At 33.3% G+C, this 18,884-nt stretch overlaps 1 pseudogene; it reads left to right on the top strand.

The window, feature by feature from the left end:
- Positions 1-972: 972 nt before the first annotated feature.
- LOC118907647 (U6 spliceosomal RNA) lies at positions 973-1,072 on the top strand (annotated as a pseudogene).
- The last annotated feature ends 17,812 nt before the right edge of the window (positions 1,073-18,884 follow it).

The following is an 18,884-nucleotide window of genomic DNA, read 5'->3' as shown; positions in this document are numbered from 1 at the left end:
GTTATAATCACAATAACCCAAAATGTAGGAATTTGTATTACCACCATTATACAAAGGAAAAAACAGACTTACAGAACTTTCAGGTGCATACTCAAACCCAGGGATTTCTGACTCTAGAGATGAAGCTTTTACTATGACATACATACAAACTCTCAGTAAGTCCTTTAAAATCACCTGATCATTTGTATTCCCAAATTATCTTCCTGACTTTTACCATACATTTATTTATTTGTTAAACCCATAAGAAGTATAGAACTTGATAACCAATTAAACCAAAAGAAAGTTTTGATAGTTGAAAATCATTATCTATCAAAGTAATAATCATGATATATTTACTGTATGTCAATACATCTTCAGATGTAATCTTAAAACAAGCATATCATATCTATTTCACAGATGAAGAAACTGAAGCTTTAGAAAGTAAGGAACATGACCAAAATTAAATAGAAGTAGTATTTTAACCAGGCCATCAGATTTTAGGGCCTGTTTATCATATAAATATGCTAAAGAAAATTCTTGAAGATAGGTGAAAAAAATCAATTACGACGTATTTATATGCAGGAATTTAGCCAGTCATATTCTCATCTACACTGAGTGAAAAGGACAGGGTAAATTCATTCTCTTCAAAGCTGACTCTTGCGCTGGTAGCATCAATGTCACTTGATCTTTTCAATACTGTTTATAGAGCAAAATCCAGGCCCAACTCAGAACTACTGAACCAGAAATCTGAATTTCCTTTTAACAAGCTTTTAAAAGCTTCTTGTTCTTAACAAACATTGCAGGTTAATTCTAACGCTTATCCAAGTTTAAGAATCACTAGCTGATTCACCACTCTGTTACCCCAGCAGCACCCTAGGATCACATGAGAATGTTACATAAATAACATGCTTGGGACTGTCCCTAAACATTCTGATTCAGTTTTGATCTGGGGTGCAGTATAGATGATGGTGCTTTAGAAAATACATCAGGTCCTTGCTTAGGCAGCATATATAATAAAATTGGAATGATACAGAGATTAGCATGGCCCCTGTGCAAGGATGAAATGCAAATATGTGAAGCACTCCAATTTTATCCATAAACCTTATGGTAACCACAAACAAAAAGCCTACAGATATATAAAAAAAAAAAAAAGAAAAGAAATTTAATCACAACACTAAAGATAACTTTTAAATAATAAAAGTATAAAGGAGGAAGAAAGGAATGGAGAAGAACTAAAAAACAAACAAGAAAACAATTAATAAAATGGCAATAAGTACATACCTATCAATAATTACCTTAAATGTATATGGACTGAATGCACCAACCAAAAGACATAGGGTGGAAGGATGGATAAAGAAACAAGACCTATACACTGTCAGCAAGAGACTCATTTCTGACTCAAAGACATACAGACTGAAAGTGAAGGGATGGGAAAAGGTAGTTCATGCAAATAACAGGGAGAGAAAAGCAAGAGTAGCAGTACTTATATCAGACAAAATAGATTTCAAAATGAAGAAAATAACGAGAGGCAAAGAAGCACATTACCTAATGATAAAGTGGTCAGTTCAACAAGAGGATATAACAGTTATAAATATATATGAATACAACAGAAAGGCACATAAAAATCTAAAACAAATACTAACAGAATTAAAGGAGAGAATAAACTGTACTCATTCATATTAGGGGAATTTAACAGGCCACCTACTTAAATGGCCAGATCTACCAGACAAAAAAGAAAAAAGAAAACAGCACTGACTAACACATTAGATCAGATGGACTTAACAGATATTTACAGACCCATTCCACCCAAAATATCAGGATACATATTTGTCTCAACTGTACATGCAATGTTCTCCAGAAAGGAGGCCAAAAAATGACCCTCAATAAATTCAAAAAGACTGAAATTGTATAAAGCAACTTCTCAGATCACAATGGTATGAAACTATAAATAAACTACACAAAGACCACAAAACCCCACAAGCACATGGGAATTAATGACATGTGTCTAAATAATCACTGGATCAATGAACAAATCAAAACAGAAATCAAATAATATATATGGAGACATATAATATATGGAGACAAATGCAAACAAATATACAACAGTCCAATATTTGTGGGATGCCACAAAAATGTTTCTAACAGGGAAGTACATAGCAATACAGGCCTATCGCAAGAAGCAAGAACAACCCCAAACAAACAGTCTAAACTCACAATTAAGAACTAGAAAAAGAACAAATGAAACCCAAGTTAGTAGAAGGGGGTCTTAATAAAGATAAGAGTATAAATAAATGAAAGAGATAGGAATAAACCAGTAGAAAAAAATGAATGAAACCAAGAGCTCATTCCCCAAGAAGATACACAAAACAGACAAACCCCTAGCCAGACTTATCAACAAAAAAGACAGTGTACACAAATAAACAAAATCATAAATGAAGAAGGAATAGTCACAAAGGATACCACAGAAATACAAAGAATTATTAGAATTAGAGAATTCTATGAAAAATTATATGCCAATAAATTGGATAACCCTGAAGAAATGTGCAAAATCCTAGAAAAATTCAACCTTCCAAGACTGACCCAGGAAGAAACAGAAAATCTAAGACTAATTACCAGTAAAAAAATTCAATAGGTTATAAAAAAAACTCCCAGCAAATAAAATTCCAGCACCAGATGACCTCACAGTTGAATACTACCAAACATTTAAAGAGCTAATGCCCATCCTTCTTCAAGTATTCCAAAAAGAAGAGAAAGGAATACTTCCAAACTCATTCTACAAAGCCAACATCACTCTAATACTAAAACCACACACAAAGACACCATAAAAATAGAAAATTATACACCAATATCCTTGATGAACATAGATGCAAAAATCCAGAACAAAATAGTAGCAAACCAAATTCAAAAATACATCAAAAGGATCATATTTCATGACCAAGTGAGATTAATTACAGTGTTGCAAGATGGTGTAATATTTGTAAATCAATCAACACACACCACAGTAACAAAAAGGACAAAAATTACATGGTCATTCCAATAGGTGTTGAAAGAACATTTGACAAAATTCAACATCCATTCATAATAAAAACTCTCAACAAAACTGGTATAGAGGATACATACCTCAACATAATAAAGGCCATATATGGAAAACCCACAGCACACATCACACTTGATGAAAAGCTAAAAGTTTTTCCTCTAAAATCCAGAATGTCAAGGATTTCTTTGACAAGGATGTCCACTTTCACCACTTTTATTCAACATAGTACTGGAGATCCTACCATGGCAATCAGACAAGATAAAGAGATAAAATGCATCCAAATTGGTAAGGAAGAAATAAAACTGTCACTGTTGCGGATGACATGATAGTATATATAGAAAACCCGAAAGACTTCACCAAAAAAAAAAGCTATAAGAACTAATAACTGGATTCAGCAAAGTTGCAGGATACAAAATTAAGACACAGAAATCTGTTGCATTCCTATATACTAACAGAAAACTAGGGGATAGAGATACCAGGTAAACAATTCCATTTGCAATTGAATCATAAAGAATAAAATACTAACCAACCTAACCAAATAAGTGAAAGACCTGTATTCTGAAAACTATAAGACACTCAGGAGAGAAATTAAAGAAGACACAAATAATGGAAATCCATCCCATGTTCATACATAGGGAGAATTAATATTGTCAAAATGGTCATTCTGCCCAAAACAACTTACAGATTCAATGCAGTCCCTATCAAAATACCAACAGTAGTTTTCAATGAACTAAAACAAACAGCTCTAAAATTCATATGGAAACACAAAAAACCCTAATAGTCAAAGGAATACTGAGAAAGAAGAACAAACCTGGGGGTATTATGCTACCTGATTTCTACTACAAAGCTAAAATAATCAAAATGGTATGGTACTGACACAAGAACAGACCCACAGATCAATGGAACAGAATAGAAAGCCCTGATATAAACCCATATATATGGTCAATTAATATATGATAAGGGAGCCATGAATATACACTGGGGAATAGAAAGTCTCTTCAATAACTGGTGTTGGGAAAACTGGGCAGATACACACAAGAGAATGAAACTGGGTTACTGTCTAATTCCATACACAAAAGTAAACTTGAAATGAATTAAAGACCTAAATGTAAAACATGAAACCATAAAACTCTTAGAAGAAAACACAGACAAAAATCTCTTGAACATAAGCATGACAAGTTTTTCCTGGACACATCTCCTCAGGCAAGGAAAACAAAATGAAAAATGAACAAGTGGGACAATATCAAACTAAAAAGCTTCCATACAGCAAAGGACACTATCAGCAGAATAAAAAGGCAACCTACAGCATGTGAGAATATATTTGTAAACCATTTATCCGATAATGGGTTAACATCTAAAATACATAAAGGACTCTTTGAATCAACACCAAAAAATACCTAAATAACCCAATTAAAAATGAGCAGAGGATCAGAACAGACATTTTGCCAAAGAAGAAATACAGATGGCTAACAGGAACATGAAAAGATGCTCTGCATGGCTAATCATCAGGGAAATGCAAATCAAAACCACAATGAGTTATCACTTCACATCAGTTAGAATGGCCAGTATTCAAAAGGCAAGAAATAACAAGTGTTGGCGAGGATGTGGAGAAATGGTAACCTTCCTACACTGTTGATGGGAATGTCAATTGGTAAAACCACTATGGAAAGCAGTATAGAGGTTCCACAAAACACTAACAATAGAAATACCATTTGAAACAGTAGATCCACTTCTAGGAATTTACCCAAAGAAAATAAAACCCCTGATTTGAAAAGGTATATGCACCACCATGTTTACTTACAATAGCCAAGTATAGAAGCAACCTATGCGTCCATCAGTAGCTGAATGGATAAAGAAGATATGGTACATACACACAATGGAATATCATTCAGCCATAAAAAGGAAAGAAATCCTGACATTTGTGACAACATGGAAGTACCGAGACGGTATTATGCTATGTAAAATAAGCCCAGCAGAAAAAGACAAATACCACATGATTCCATTTATTTGTGGAATATAAAAACAAAGCAAAACAACTAACAGTACAGCAGTAGACTCATAGACACTGAGAAGTGACAAGTGGTTACCATGGCAGAAGGCTGGGTGGGTGGCTGGGTGGGTGGGTGACTGGGTAGGGTGAGGTGGATAAAGGTGCACAAAAGTTCTCAACTTTAATATAATTTGGTCACAGAGACAGTAGACCAGCATGGACAATATAGATAATGATTCTGTAACATTTTTCTATGTTGACAGTAACTGCATTAGTTTGGGTGACTATTTAATAATATAGGCAACTGTTGAACCACTGCATTGTATACTTGAATTAATATAAAACTATATATCAATTATACTTCAATAAAAAAAGAAAAAAGAAAATACATCAGGAGGTTCTAATGTGTAACCATTGTTACAATCACTTAATTGAAAAAGTTAACAAGAAATGCTGTGACAAGAGCTGGACTGGTGCCATACAAAGAAATAAACTTACTTGGAGATACACCTAAAAACATTTCTAGACAGTTATTTAATTCTAGGACTATAAAACAATGACCTGAGTGACTTCCAAGTGTTCTACATTTAATTTCTGTAGCATTTAAGGACACAAAGGTGACCACATATTAAAAAATTTGGGCTGAAGAGATTAAGCACCTCCTTGGTTCATATTGTTTTTTTTTTTAAGTAACTTATTGCCTAAATTTATATTTGTAAAGCCTAAAGAATACAATATTTATGTCTTGATCACTCATGAGCCCAATGCTGACTCTTCTCTAATTAATTTACAACTAATGTTATGATACATTTGTCTGTGTTCTCATTAAGTGTTCTTATTTATTCCTCCCCAAACAAGCAGTCATTGTCTATGTTGTTATCTCTAACTGCTCCAGTATCTGATTTTTCATCTGAGATGAGGGAATAACCAGGAAAATAGCAGTGACAAGTCATTCTGCTCAAATAAAATACAGAGGTTTTAGAGTTACTGGTTTTGTACCCTATGGTTGTATAATCTACCTGGATTCTACATTTTCCACAAGGAAACCATGAACTTCAGGAATAACTATTTTCTTACATCAAACTGGAACCATTTGTCTACAGTAGCACTATTCACAATAGTTGAAGGATGGAAACAACCTGAAAGTTCATCAACAGATGCATGAATAAAACTGTGGTGCATTCTTAGAATATTACTCAACTATAAAAAGGAATGAAGTACTGATACATACTACAACATGGATGAACTTGAAAACATGATAAGTGAAAGAAGTCAGACACAAGAAATTATATAATGTATGACTGCAATTACATGAAATATTCCAAAAAGGTAAATCAACAGTAGAGGCAGAAGGAAAAATAGTGGTTTTCCAGGGGCTGTAAGTAGGGGAGTGTAGAGAGTGATTGCTTCCTAAGTATGGGGTCTCCTTTCAGGATGATGAAATGTTTTGAACTTGAACAGTGGTGATGTTGGTACCACACTGTAAATGTATTAAATGCCGATGAGTTGTATGCTTTAAAGTGTTTAATCTTAATATTATGTGATTTCACATATTATTTATTATCTCAATTAAACATAATTATAAAAATAATTGGCACCACATCTCCTAAAAGCACATCTGGCACCTGTATTTTCTTTGGTTTACTATGAGATTAGTTGAAATAAAACATGTACTGTTTTACCTTTTATTTTGAAATAATTATAGGTAAATAAGAAACTGCAAAGGTAGTATAGGGAAGGCCCACGTACCCTTCAACCAGCTTCCCCACTGGTTACATCTTACATAATTACAACATTACATTATATTCCGGAATTGGACATTAGTACAATGTGTGTGTATGTTCTATGTCATTTTATCACATGTATACAAATCACTACCACCACAATCAAGGTACAGAAATGTTGCACCACCATAAAGATCTCCTTTCTGCTATTCCTTTATGGTCACTCTGCTCAAAACCAACCCTACCCCCTGAGAGCTACTAATCTGTTTTCCATCTCTGTAATTTTGTCATTTCAATAATTTATATAAGTGGAATTGTTTGGGATGTGATCTCTTGAAACTGGCTTTTTCCAGTTATGTGGGATGTGATCTCTTAAGACTGACTTTTTTCAATCATTATCATGTCCTTCAGATTCCTTCAAGTTGTTGTGTATTTATTCCCTTGTATAACTGAGTAATATTCCACAGAGGTACAACAGTCTGTCTAACTATCACCTATCAAGGGACAGTTTGGATGTTTCTAGTTTGGGGCTATTACAAATAAAGCTGCTATAAACAACATGTACAGGTTTTTGTATAGACATAAATTTCCATACTGCAATAAATGCTGAGGAGTATAACTGCCGGATTGTATGGTAAATGTACATTAGTTTTTTTAAGAAACTGCCAAACTTTTCTAGAGTGTCTGTATCATTTACATTACCACAGCAATAGATGACAGATCTACTTTCTCCACATCCTTGCCAAATGTAGATTTTGTATCGTCACTATTTCTTATTTCAGCTAATCATGATGAGCTAAATTTTCACTCCCCTAATGGCTAGTGATACTAAACTCCTGGTCGTGTGCTTGTCATGGTATATATGCTTTTCATATTGACTTTTGCAAGTTCTAAAAAATTTGAGTCCTTTGTCATATATATGGCTTGCAAATATTTTCTCCCATTTTGTGGCTTGTCTTTTTTTACTTATAATTAAGTTTTCAGAGCAAAAATTCCTAATTTTGATAAAGTCTAATTTATCAAAAACAAATTTTAATGAGTCATGCATTTTGGTGTCTTATTTAAGAAATCTTCACCAAGTCCTAGGTACCATAGATTTTTCTCCTATTTTATCTTCAAAATGCTTATAGTTTAACATTTTACATTTAAATGTCTTAACCATCTTAAGTTAGTATTTGGATAACATGTGAGGCTTAGGTCAAGGTTCCTTTTTTTTTTTTGCTTATGGATATCCAGTTGCTCTAACACCACTTACTAAAAAGGTTATTCTTCCCCCATTGAATTGTTTTTGCATGTTTAGAAAAAGAAACAATTCACTTTATTCATATGGGTCTAAGTTCTTTATTTTTCCCATTTGCCTCCTTTTACCAGTACCACTACATCCTCATTGTTTCTGTAGTAGAACATCATTCTTAAACTCAGAGTTATTCTTTTCACTTTACTCTTTAAAAAAATAAATAGTTTTAAGCTATTCTAGTTCCTTTGCTTTTCCACATAAATTAGAATAATTTTATCTGTATCTATTTAAAAAATCTTGCTGAGATATTTATACAAACCTGTATGTGAATTTGGGGAGAACTGAAATGTGTACTCTGGTTTAGTACATTGAGTCTTTCAACCCATGGATGGTACATTTCTCCACCTTAAATTTCTGATTCCTTTCATCAGTGTTTTATAGTTTTCATCATGGAAGTTCTACACATTTTATTAAATTTATACATAGTTCACTTTTTGAGTGATAATAGATGGAATTGTTTATTTAATTTTGGTTTCTACACTTTAATTGCTAGTACATAGAAACATAATTAATATTTTGATGTTTGTTTTATATTCTATAAACTTACTGAACTCCATATTGTCTAGAAGTTCTTTGCAAATTCCTTGTATTTTCTACATAGATCATGTCATCTGCAAATAGGGGCTTTTCAATTTATATGTCTTTTATTTCCCATTCTTGCCTTAGTTCCTTGGCCAGAGGTTCTCTACAATCTCTCCCAGGAAACAGAAGAGGAGGGACACTTTTCAACTTATTCTGTGAAGCCACTATTATTCTGACTCTGAAATAAGACAAATACAAAAATGAAAAGTATAGACAAATACCCCTCATGAATATATAGGCAAAAATTCTTAAAATATTAGGAAACAGAACATGGCAATATATATAAAAATAATTACATACCTTGAACAAGTAAGATTTATTTCAAGGATACAAGACTGGCTCAACATATGAAAATCAATAAATGTTATCTACCATATTAACAGGCGAAAAAACTTAAATCACCTGATCATATCAACTAATACAGAAAAAGCATTTGACAAAATGTGATACTTATTCATAATAAAAACTCAGAAAAGTAGAAATAGAGGGAATCATTCTAACTTGATAAAGTTATAAAAGTAATATAGATCATATTAGATCAAATGAGATCTATTCCCTGTTATGAATCAGGCACTATCATAAGTGGTGAGGATCTACTATTCATTACACGTTAAAATTCTGCAAACTCCATTACTTAATATATGGTGAGTAAAGTCCAACAGAAAGAAGTTTATGTATTCTATAATGGATCCATGAGAATTTTGGCTCAAAATGTATTTCATCCCTTGATTTGGAAAGTTTATAATAAAAACAAGGTTGGGTCATTGTGTTTTTATCCTTACTCTTTCATCCATTCACTCAACAAGTATCTATTAAAGCTATACCATATGAAAGGCACTGCTCTAGATGTTGGGGGTACAGCAGTGAAACAAACAGATAAACTTTCCTGATACAACACAGCTTACAGTCTGATAATGGGAAAGGAAAAGAAACTAAATTATTAATAGATGGTGACTAGTGTTATAAAAAAACCAAATAGAAAGTAAGAAGGGAAATACTGTGGTGGTGGTGGTGGTCGTGGTGGATTTAAACAGGATGATCAGGAAAGACCTCACTGAAAAGGTGATATATGAGCAAGTATTGAAGGAGATGAATAACTAGACAGAATAATGCCCCTCCCCCAAAGATGTCCACACCCTAACCCCTGCAACCTGTAAATATGTTATCTTCCATGGCAAAAGGGACTCAGCAGATATTAGTACAGTTACCAATCCTGAGATAAAGGGATTATCTGTGTGGGTAATGTAATCACATTGAGTCCTTAAAATCAAAGCCCTTTCTTAGCTAGGGTGAGAAGGAGATGCAACTATGGAGGAAGGGTCAGAAAGATACCATCTTTTTTTGCTTTAAAGATGGAGAAAGGATACCACAAAACAATGAATCTGGGTGGCTTCTAGAAACTAGAAAATACAAGGAAATGGATTCTCCTCTAGATACTATAGGAAAAAACACAGACCTCCCAATACCTTGATTTTAGCCCAGTGAGGCCTGTGTCCAACTTCTCTCCTACAAGACTATAATAAATTTTTCTTGTTTTAAACAACTAAGATTGTGGTAATTTGTTACAGAAGCAATAGTACACTAATACAGGGAATGGGTTTACTTGCTTACTCAAGGACTGTGGGAAGGCCCTAGTGTTAAGAGATTAGAAATACAAGGAAGAATCAGCAAAGGAGTTGAAGAGAAGTAGCCAAGCCAGTGAGGTGGGAAAAAAATTGGAAGATGTGTGTCCTGGAAACCAAGTGAAGTATATATTTCAAGGATGATGATGATCAATAATGATAAATGTAAATTTTCAGATCAAGAAATATGAGAACTGAGAATTGACAAATGGTTTAAGCAACATGGAGGAAGCAGATGCCCTTGAAAACAGAAATTTCAGAAGAATAGTTGGGATGAGGGGTGCTGATTCTGATCACAAATTGTTTAGGAAAGACTAGAAGGAATTAGCATTAGTAAATGATGATGCCTTCTCAAGCAGATTTCCTATAAATAGCAATGTCAATTTCAGAGAACAATGTACCCATAAAAGCATTTGAAAAGGTTTTGCCCTGCATTTTCTGCTGACATTATGGGAAACAAGGACACAAGATTTAAACCTCCAGTCCTGGTATGAAACATGCTAACCTGGACACATTGACTTTATAGATACTGGCTTTGGTCTTTTTTTATACCTTGTTATGCCAGTAGAATTACTTAAATAATATTTTTAAACTTGCCAAAAAACTATCCTAAACTCTCTTGCACAAATGAAGCAAGCTGTATTCTAAGGAGTACTGCTGCCAGAAAATGAGTCTAAGTACAGACATGTGAATGCAATATAACCCTTTTACTTGGCTTGATAAGACTTTTTAAAGTGAATTACTTTTTTAGAGCAAAAACTTTGTAATTTCTTATTAAAAAGAGCAGTGACTAGCAACAGAAGATATAATGCTTGGAGAGGTATATAACTTATTTCACTTTTTTCCCCTTAAGTAATGTGTATTTTCCCCCTTTGACCACTTGTATTAGAAGACCTCCAGAGCAGTATGAAATTACTTGGCAATGTCTTTACAGTTTGACAATAAACCTGTTGTTTGGAAATTTTCTAGCAATAATATCCAGAGAATTTTTTTACTGGGCTTATACATGGCTTTCCTTTATATGGTAGAGCATCACATCTCCTTCCCAATTCTTTCACTCAAATGTGACATAAAAAACTATTGATCAAAGGTTATTTTACCTGAAGAAACATGATGAAAGGGAAACAGAATTGGAGTTGGCATCTCAAGAATTCTATTTTCAAAAACATATTCCCAAATACTTAGACAAATTTAGTGTATGAGCTGGGTAACATCCCAAACTGGTGGGCAAAGAATTTTTTAAAATAAATGGTGTTAGAACAACTAGGTGCCATTTTGAAAAAAAGAAGCTGGCTCCATACTTCAAACTATACAGCAAGATAAACTCCCTTTATTTCAGTTTTTTAAGGAAAATAAATTATTAACAAAAACATATCTTTAGGTTAAAGTAGGATGTCTGAAGTTAAATCCAGAACTCACATATTTTAAAAATTTGATCATGTTGACTATCAAAAAAATAGTCTGAATACCAAGTTAAAAGACCCTTAATGAGTAAAATCAAAAGACAAATGACAGAAACAATTAATATCAATTCATAGCATATAATAAAAAAGCAAACTAAAACTACACCAAGCAAATCCCAGGAAGACAAAACCAAGACATATAATTAAAATGACAAAGATAAAGGATAAGGAGAGAGTATAGAAAGCAGGCAGAGAAAGAGAATAGATTACTTATAGGGGAAATCCCAGAGGGCTATCAGCAGACTTCTCAGGAGAAATTTTACAGGCCAGAGGAAACTGGCATGAAATATTTAATGTATTCAAACAGAAGAACCTTCAACCAACAATCCTCTACCCAGCAAGATTTTCATTCACATTTGAAGCAGAGATTACACAATTCCCAGATAAACGAAGGCTCAAGGAATCTATAACCACTAAACCAGCATTACAGGATATGTTAAAGGGACTGCTGTAAATTGAAATGTTCCTAATGCTAAACAGTTTCCACCAGTGAAAATAAGCCCACAGTAAAGGTAGTAATTAATTACTAAGCAACTACAATATTAAAATAAACAAATGTACTTAAACCAACTATACACAAAATCAGAGATACAAAGAAAGTGCAGATTATGACATCAAATACATGAAGTATGCAGTAAGAAGAAGAAAAACGTACTTTTAGATTGTCTTCGAAACAGAGAAATCATCAACTTAATATAGATTGTTATACAGTCAGGAAGCTAGATATCCCTGAACATTATGGTAACCACAAATCTAAAGCCTATAATAGGTAGACAAAAAATTAGAAAAGAGGAATCTAATCACAACACTAAAGAAAACTATCGGAGGTATCATGGGGAAGACAATGTAGCACAGAGAAGGCAAATAGTGACTCTGTGGCATCTTACTATACTGTTGGGCAGTGACTGCAATGGGGTATAGGGGGGACACAATAACGGGTGAATGTAGTAACCACATTGTTTTTCCATGTGAAACCTTTATAAGGGTATATATCAATAATACCTTAATAAAAAAAACTATCAAATAACAATAGAGGACTATAAGAGAGAAAGAAAGAAACAGAGATGAGTTATAAGAACAACCAGAAAATCAACAATTAATAAAATGGCAATAAGTACAAACCTATCAATTATCACTTTAAATGTAAATGGAATGAATGCACCAATCAAAAGACATAGGATGACAGAATTAATAAAGAAACAAGACCCAACTATACACTGTCTACAAGAGACTCATTTCAGACCCAAAGACATACAGACTGAAAGTGAAGGAATGAAAAATTTCATGCAAATAATACAAAGAAAAAAGCAGGAGTAGCAGTATACTTATAAGTATATGTCTATCAGACAAAATAGATTATAAAACAAAGAAAGAGACATGAGACAAAAAGGACATTACAGAATGATAAAGGGGGCAGCCTAACAAGAGGATATAACCCCTATAAATATTAATGAATGCAATATAGGAGGTCCTAAATATGTAAAACAAGAACTAACAGAATTAAAGGAAGAAACAGATTACAAAATCTTCATTTTAGGAGTTTTTAACACACCACCCACGCAATAGACAGATCAACCAGACAGAAAATAAATTAAGGAAACAGAGGGACTGAACAATACATTAGATAAGATGGACTTAACAGATATCTACAGAACATTCCAACCAAAAGCAGCAAAATACACAATTTTATCAAGTGTACATGGAATGTTACCCAGAAAAGATCACATACTAGGCCTCAAAAAGATTCAAATTGTATCAAGCAGCTTCTCAGACCACAATGGAATGAAACTATAAACTATATAAAGAAAACAACAAAGCCCACAAACACATGAAGCCTAAACAACAAGCTTCTAAATATTCAGTGGATCAATGAACAAATTAAAATAGAAATCAAGCAATACAAGAAGACAAATGAAAACAAGCACAACAGTCCAAAATCTGTGGGACACCATAAAAGCAGTTCTAAGAGGGTAATACATACCAATACAGGCTTACCACAAGAAACAAGAACAATCCCAAATAAGCAGTCTAAACTAACAATTAAAGAAACTACAAAATTAAAACTGAAACAATTAAAGAAACTAGACAGAGGGACATAATAAAGATAAGAGTAGAAATAAATAAAATAGAGAAGAATAAAAGAACAGAAAAAAAATCAATGAAAGCTTGTTCTTTAAGAAACTAAACAAAATAGACAAGCCCCTAGACAGATTTATCAAGAAAAAAAGAGACTGTGTACAAATGAACAAAATCAGAAATGAAGAATAGTCACAATGGATACCACAGAAATACAAAGAATTATTACAGAATTCTATGAAAAGTTATATGCCAATAAATTGGACAACCTAGAAGAAATAAGACAAATTCCTAGAAAAATACAACCTTCAAAGGCCTACCCAGGAAGAAACAGATAATCTAAACACACCAATTACCAGTAAAAACATTCAACTGGTAATCAAAAAACTCCAGACAAACAAACCAGTACCAGATGGCTTTACAGCTGAATTCTACCAAACATTTAAAGAACAGCTAATACCCATCCTTATTCAAATATTATAAAAAGAAGAAGAGGAGGGAATTCTTCCAAACTCATTCTATGAGGCCAGCATCACTCTATTACCAAAACCAGGCAAAGAAAACTATAGAAGAAAGAAAGAAAATTACAGACCAAATTCCCTTATGAATACAGATGCAAAAATCCTCAACTAAATATTATCAAACTGCACTGAAAAATACATCAAAAGTATCATTGATCATGAACAAGTGGGATTTATTCCAGGGATGCAAGTATGGTATAATATTCATAAATAAATCAGTATTATTCACCACTCAACAAAAAGGAGGATAAAAATCACATGATCATTTCAATAGGTGCTGAAACAGCATTTGACAAAATTCAACATCCATTCATAATAAAAACTCTCAACAAAATGGGTATAGAGGATACATGCTTCAACATAATAAAGGCCATATATGATAAACACACAGTTACCATGACACTTAATGGCAAAATCTGAAAGTGTTTCATCTAAGATCAGGGACAAGACAAAGATGTCCACTCTCACCACTTTCGTTCAACATAGTACTGGAGGTCCTAGCCATGGAAATTAGACAAGAAAAAAAGATAAAAGATATCCAAATTGGTAAGGAAGAAGCTAAACTGACACTATTTGCAGATGACATGATACTATATATAGAAAACCTGAGAAATTCCACCAAAAAAACTATTAGAACTAATAACTGGATTCAACAAAGTTGTAGCATACAAAATTAAGACAGAAATCTATTGCATTCCTATGTACTAACAATGAACTAGCAGAAAGATGAAATCAGGAAAACAATTCCATATATAATTGCATCAAAAATAATAAAATGCCTAGGAATAAATCTAACCAAAGAGGTGAAAGACCTATACTCTGAAAACTGTAAAATACTCATGAGAGAAATTAAAGAAACAAATAAATGGTAATCTATCCCATACTCATTGAGAGGAAAAATTTATATTGTCAAAATGGCCATCCTACCTAAAGCAACTTACAGATTCAATGTAATCCCTATCAAAATACCAACAGCATTTTTCAATGAACTAGAACAAATAGCTCTAAAATTCATATGGAATCAGAAAAGAGCCCAAATAGCCAAAATGATCTTGAGGAAGAAGAACAAAGTAGTGGGGATATTATGCTTCCTAACTTCAAGATATAGTATAAAGATAAAGTAATCAAAACAGTATGGTACTGGGACTCTCTTGTCTCCTCCTGGCATGAACCAGGAGCTCTGTTCTCTTGCTTTATCTCTAAATAAAAGCCTCTCACTTGCTCTCCTAAAACAAACAAACAAACAAATAAACAAACAAAAAACAGTATGGTATTAAACAGAACAGACCCATAGATCAATGGAACAAAATAGAAAGCCCAGATATAAACCCATGCATATATGGTCAATTAATATGTAATAAAGGAGTCACAAATATACAATGGGGAAAAGACAGCCTCTTCAGTTACTGGTGTTGGGAAAACTGGACAGATATAGGTAAAAGAATAAAACTGGATTACTGTCTAACTCCATATGCAAAAGTAAACAAAATGGATCAAAGATATGAATGTAAGATGTGAACCCATAAAACTCTTAAGAAAACACAGGCAAAAATCTCTTGAACACAAGTATAAGTAATTTTTTTCCTGTACACTTCTCCTTGGCCAAGGGAAATAAAATTAAAAAATGAACAAGTGGGACTACATCAAACTAAAAAGCTTCTGTACAGCAAAGGACATCACCAGCAGAACAAAAAGTAAACTATTCATCTGATAAGGGATTACACCCAAAATATACAAAGAACCAATATGCCTTAATACCAAAAAAACAAATAGCTTCATTAAAAAAAGGGTGAAGGACCTGAAAAGAGATTTCTCCAAATAAACACATATGGCCAAGAAGCACATTAAAAGATGCTCCACATTGCTAATCATCAGGGAAATGCAAACCAAAACTACAATGAGATACTACCTCACACCAGTCAGAATGGCTACTATCCAAAATACAATAATAAGTGTTGGTGAGAGTGTGGAGAACTGAGAACCCACATATATTTTGGTAGAAATGTAAATTGGTACAACCACTGTGGAAAGTAGTATGGAGGTTCCTCAAAAAACTAAAAGTAGAAATACCATGTGACCCAGCAATTCCACTTCAAGGAATTTACCCAAAGAAAACAAAATCCCTGATTTGAAAAGATATACACACTCTATTTCTATTGCCCCATTATTTACAATAGCTAAGATGTGGAAGCAATCTAAGTGTCCATCACTAGATGAATGGATAAAGATGTTGTACATACACAAAATGGAGTATTATTCAGCTGTAAAAAAGAAATCCTGCCATTTGTAACAACATGGATGGATCTAAAGGCTATTATGCTCAGTAAAATAAGCCCAGTTGGGAAAGACAAATACCATATGACTCTACTTATTTGTGGAATATAAAAACAAAGCAAAACAGAATGAACAGAATAGCAATAGACCCATATGCACTGAGAAGTGACTTGTGGTTACCATACGGAGGGGTTGGGATGGGTGGACGGGGAGGTTGAAGGGGATAAGGGGCACAAAAATTCTCAATCCATATGCAAAAGTTGGTCACGGGGATGATAGTACATCATGAAGTCTATAGCTAATGATCCTGTAACATCTTCCTATGCTGACAGACAGTAACTGCCCTAATTTGGGTGAGGATTTAATACTATGGGTAACTATTGAACTACTATGTTGTATATATGTAACCAATATGAGACTGCATAGCAACCACATTTCAATAAAAAGAAAAAGAAGAATAGTCCTAACACCAAATGCTGGTGAAGATACAGAGAAATTAGAGCACTCATACATTGCTGGTAGGAATGTGAAATGGTACAATCACTTTGGAAAGGAGTATGGCAGTTTGTTCCAAAACTAAACATTTGCTTTATCATGTGACACAACAATTATATTTTTTGGGCATTCATCCCAGGAAAATGAAGATTAGTTTTCATACAAAAACCTATACATGAATATTTATAGAATCTTTGTTCATAATAGCTGAATACTGGATATCCACAACCCAAATGTCATCCAATGAGTGAATGGTTTAACTGTAGTATATCCATATCAAGGAATACTACTTTGCAATAAAAAGGAACTACTGAAGCATGCAAAAAGTTAAACAGATCTCAAGGGAATTATGCTGAATGGAAGCAGTCAGTATCTAAAGGTTACATATTATGGATTTCATTTATAAAATGCTTTTAAAATGTCAAACTTATTCAGATGGAGAACAGTTTAATGGTTGAAGAGAAGGTGCAGGGACAGGAGGTAGGCAACTAGGGCTATAAAAGGGTAGCAAAACAGATCCTTGCAATGGAAATGTTCTACATCTTGATAATGCTGCTAGTCACAGATTCACAGATGGTAGAAATTGCATAGGCTTAAATACACAAATGGATGAAAAATTGTTAAAATCTTAATAAAGTAGTAAATTGTATAAATGTCAAATTCTTGGTTGTGATACTGTTCTGGAGTTATTGAAAATATTACCAATGGAGAAACTGGGTGGAGGGTATATGGCATCTCAGTATATTACATCTTATTTCTGCATGTAAATCTACAATTATCTCAAAATAAAAAGTTAAAAAAATACACCAAGAAATCAGTCTAAACAATCATACTGGCAAAAATTCAAAAGTCAAACACAGATTTTTTTGGCAATTTTATGGGAAAACTGACAGTGTTATACATTACAGGTCAAAGTGAAAAACTAACTCCTATGGAGAAAAACTTGGCGATTCTTATATAATTATAAATGCATTTATCCTTTGACCCAAGACTTCGCTTGGGGAAATTATCCTAAAGCAGCATATGCACAAAATGATATATGTTCAACTATTCACTAAAATCTGGTTTATAATAGCAAAAACCCCAAGGGTCATCAAACCCAAACTTGTCATACATACAGTGGAGCATCGAGCCAAGAGAGTACTATTCAGCTATAAAAAGAAAGGAAGAAGCTCTAAGTATGGACATGGAAAGAACTCCATGATATATTGTTAATTGAGTTCTGAAAAACAAAGGGTATACAGCATGATATATTTCACTTATAAAAGGGAGTTACTAGAGCAGAAAGGGACAGGGGTTGGACAGAGACTTCTTAATGCTGTTACATTTGGGTTTTTATAAAATGTATGAACTATCTAAACCAAAAAAAAAAAAAAATTGAATAAAATAAAAACAAAGAACTGGAGTCAAATCCTGACTACTTAATAGACAATGTAACCTTGAACAGTAACAACCATCCTAAGCTTGGTTTGTCTATAAAATTGGAAAAACAAATCTTGCTTATCTCGTTTTTTGTCTTTTTAGTAAATAATATAAAGCAGGTTAAAGTGCTTTTGAACCATGAAATGGCATGAAAGGAAGACATTTCTTTAACGTTTTCTTAAAGTAACTTGCTGGCAAACACACAAAGAAGGCATAATCTAATAAAGTAAGTATATGAACACAGAGACCTTTAATATTCAGTGTAAGTTTTTTATTCATTCTTCTGATTCTTCATTCATTTTTCTCAAATTCTGTCTCACTCAAAAATGCTTTTCTTCCGGGACTGGATATAGTTAGAGAACAGAGAGTGAGGACAAAAGAGCTGAATCACTGGAATGACAG

This window comes from Manis pentadactyla, chromosome 3 (assembly GCF_030020395.1).
Source record: "Manis pentadactyla isolate mManPen7 chromosome 3, mManPen7.hap1, whole genome shotgun sequence".
Classification (NCBI taxonomy): Eukaryota; Metazoa; Chordata; class Mammalia; order Pholidota; family Manidae; genus Manis; species Manis pentadactyla.
The sequence above is the reverse complement of the archived record's forward strand: the minus strand, read 5'-3'. Positions and strand labels throughout refer to the sequence as shown.